This window comes from Triticum aestivum, chromosome 7B, assembly GCF_018294505.1.
Source record: "Triticum aestivum cultivar Chinese Spring chromosome 7B, IWGSC CS RefSeq v2.1, whole genome shotgun sequence".
Taxonomy (NCBI): domain Eukaryota; kingdom Viridiplantae; phylum Streptophyta; class Magnoliopsida; order Poales; family Poaceae; genus Triticum; species Triticum aestivum.
In genome coordinates, this window is record NC_057813.1 from 124,180,544 (window position 1) to 124,184,774 (window position 4,231).

The following is a 4,231-nucleotide window of genomic DNA, read 5'->3' on the forward strand; positions in this document are numbered from 1 at the left end:
ACCGCGTGTACCCTTATATTTAAGCGATATGGTTGGTTTTGATTTAAAAATGTCAGAGGTATAACGAAGACAAAGATCTGGGGACTTGAACACGTTACTAGCAGAGAAATGGTACTCTCTTGTGCACCAGTACGCCAAGACCTGGCCAACGAAACAACAGAAAGACACAAGTTTGTATAGGTTAATGACTTAAACTTTAAATAATTTTTTGTGAAGGACTTAATTCTGATTAATCAGGAAAAATAATGGGCTGGTGTGCTTGATAGTTTGGCATGGGTTCTTACTGCGTCTTTGCTAGAGTAGAAACTATATTGCAGACATTAAGATCCACATGGCGATTGGAATTCATCTAGGTTGTGTAGTGTTCCCTCTCACTCAGCCTGTTGTCCGTCAGAGGGAGGAGCGGTGACAAGACAAGGGTAGGTCTATGGTGCAGAATGGGGTCTGTATTTTGCAGGGAATATGTTCATTTCATGTTTAATGTTGTTTTCCTTGGTGTACTCCATATATTAAATGCTCTTTGAATTCCCCTGCAAAAAAATGCTCTTAGATTTTTCCACAGCTCACATAAAAACGTATCAATGATGTTCACTGAAAGTTTGTTTTTTGTGTTGGAGGAGCTGCATGGGGAGGAAGGAAGAAACTCGAATACGCTGATGTGCACTGTAGCCTCCTAGTTGGGTTTCGCAACACCTTAAACTCTTGTGAGCTCAAGGTGATCCATCTACAGAATCGAAGGTTCACATGGAGCAATGAAAGAAACAACCCAACGCTTTGTAAACTGGACAACTTTTTTTGCAATGAGGACTGGGACATCGAATTCGCCAATCACATTCTTCATGCCCTTTCCATCTCACTTCCGGACCACTGCCGCTTTTGCTCGCTAATGATGATGGTCCCAAGCGACCGAAGTCCTTCTGGTTCGAGAACCATTGGACCAAGATGCCGGGTTTCCAAAAGACGGTCAAAAATGCTTGGGATGAATAATCAGCACATTCCAAGCCCTATCAGAGGCTGTTTCATAAGCTCAAAACTACTAGCCAAAGATTACGCTCCTGGAGCAAGTCCCTTTTCGCAAAAGCTAAGATCCAATTACATATGGCGCTTGAAGTTATTCTGCATCTTGATATGGCTATGGATCATAGAGAGCTTTCCCAACAGGAATACGACCTTCGGAAAAGGCTAAAGAGAAAGATCATCGCATGGGCTGTGCTTGAGAAATCTAGGAAAAGGCAAAACTCCAGAATCACCAATCTAAAGGAGGGTGATGCTAACACCCGTTACTTCCATCTCCGGGTGAATCATCGGAGGAGAAAAAACTTCATTCATCATCTCAAGCACAATTCTGGCTGGATCACGAAACACGATTAGAAGGAGCAAGTGATCCATAGCCATTTCAAGAGCATCGCTAAAAAAGGTCCCACACGCAACATTGACATTAATTGGGGGATCATTCCAACTCCAAGTTGCGTCCTTTAGGAGTTGGACGCAGCCATCAACGAAGGGGATGTCAAGGCTGCGGTTTTTGCCTTACCTAGTGACAAAACACCGGGCCCGGATGGCTTCACCGGTGCTTTCTTTAAAGCATGCTGGAACATTATCAAGGGAGATCTCATGTCAGCCATTTGCTGCTTCTCTGACTTGCATGCCACCCACTTCCATTGGCTCAATTCCGCGGACATCGCTCTCATTCCTAAGAAAGATCGGGCTGAAGATGTATCGGACTTTCGACCCATCAGTCTTATTCATGCCATTGCAAAAATTATTGCCAAAGTGATGTCCAACCGGCTCGGCCCACACATGAATGACCTTGTATCTCAGGCGCAAAGTACATTCATCAAACGACGATGTATACATGATAACTTCATGCACGTGCGCAATCTTGCGAGGCGTTCCACCGAAATAAAACACCAGCGTTACTTTTCAAGCTCGACATCAAGAAAGCCTTTGACTCTGTTCGCTGGGACTGTCTCCTCGACCTTCTCAAACACCTTGGAGTACCTCTGCGCTTTCGGGGTTGGATTTCGACGCTCTTGGCTTCGGCATCCTCGCGAGTCTTGCTTAATGGTATTCTAGGCAACCCTATCAAGCTTGGGAAGGGCTGGAGGCAAGGAGATCCTCTATCCCCCTTCTCTTTGTTCTGGCGATCGATCCCCTACATCATATTCTCAAGAAGGCTACTTCCCAAGGAAAACCGCAACCTCTTGGTGGTAACGCTATGACGATCAGGGCGTCCCTTTACGCGGATGACGCGGCTGTTTTTCTTGCTCCCACCAAAACTGAAGTCAAGTTCTTTGCGGATATGCTGGCTCACTTTGGAGAGGTTACGGGCCTGCATACCAACTGCTCCAAAAGCCTAGTTGCCCCAATCCGGTGTGACAACTTGGATCTGAATGATATCCTCCTCTCCTTCCAGGCCAACCGCTCATATTTCCCTATGAAATATCTGGGTCTGCCATTGTCGATCAAAAGATTAAATAGAATCCACTTCCAATCCCTCGAAGATAAGATTGCAGCCCAACTTACGCTATGGATGGGCAAACATGTTGCATCGCCATGAAGGGTTATGCTTGTTAAGTCGGTTGTAACGGCGATTGCTATATATTACTTGACGGTGCTAAACCTCCCTATTGAGGTACTAAAAAAGATCGACTCCCTGCGGCGTGCATATCTCTTGGCTGGTTGTGACAAAGTTTCTGGTGGAAAATGTAATATCAACTGGGAGCAAGTGTGCAAATCTAAAGTGCCTGGTGGCCTAGGTATTCTCAACTTGGAAAAATTTGCTACTGCTCCTCGCCTGTGGTTGTGGGGAGCTTGGACGGATCCAAGCAAACCTTCGGTAACCTTGGGGAACCCGTGTGATGACAAAGATAAAGACATATTTGATGCTGCCACCAAGGTTAGATGGGATAAGGGCCTCTTTTTGGGAGTCTGCTTGGCTGAACGGTACGAGACCCAAAGACATAGCACCAAATATTTTTGCGATTTCTATAAGAAAAAACTGCACTGCCCAGAAGGCCTTACATAATAACTCGTGGGTATCCAGAGTGGACATTGGTGGGAACCTTGCTGTGAACGACATAGCAGAGTTCGTCAATATTTGGACTAAGCTATCATGCGTTCAACTCAACCCCGGTGTAGCTGATTCAATTTACTGGAAGCTCACCAATGATGGCCAATATTCGGCAGTGACGGCGTACCGTGCACAATTTCTCTGCCATATCGACTCTGATATGTGTGGGAGAATTGGGCTCCTCCCAAATGCATATTTTTTTTGCTTGGTTGGCCATCAACAATAGGATTTGGACGGCTGACCGGCTTCAGCGCAGGGGCTGGCCAAACTGTAACCTTTGCCCGCTATGCAAACAAACGCCAGAATCAGCAACTCATCTTCTCTCCAATGTCGTTACACTGTTAGAGTTTGGGGAATGATCAAAACATGGCTTGGTTTACATGATGTCCATCGTACAGATTGGGGAGGCATGATTTCCGTCAAGGAGTGGTGGTACTACATTGCTTCCAGGAGGTCACAATCCTGCAGGGCGCTTCTTTCCTTATGCTTCTTATGTCTTGGGAAATTTGGAACGAGCGAAATGCACATGTGTTCCGCAACACGGCGATTCTAGTCAGGGTGCTTGTGACTCGCGTCAAAGCGGAGACTTCGTTGTGGTGCCTTCCTGGGGCGAAATATTTGTGTAATTTAATGCCGTGAGAGTGATGCTTGTAACCTGGCCTTTTGCCAAGACTCTTAAGCCTTCTCCTTATTCAATGAAAATGGCAAGCCTTTTGCCTTGTTTAAAAAAAAACTCGAAATACGCTGTCATGCACATGAGTGATCTGATCCTCCAGCAGGCAACAGCCTTCGTTGTCTCGACTCCAAACACAAGCTGATTAGCCGTCGGGACAACATGTCAGAATTTGAATAACTTGTATATTTATTTTATTTTATTGTTGCGGGTTGAATAACTTGTGTATTGGCCCGGCTCCTCAATCATAGCTGTGAAATGATTGTTATTGTAGTATGATGATTGATTGCCTTTAGCTAGTTAGATGTCCTTATCCTACTTAGATGATATATACCCTCTCCGCCCTTGAAAGAGTGTACTTTCAACTTTGTTACAAAGTCAAACTTTTTATGTTTGACTATATTTGTACAATAATACATCAACATTTATGCCATCAAATTAGTACCATTAGATTCATGATATAATATATTTTCATCATATACCTA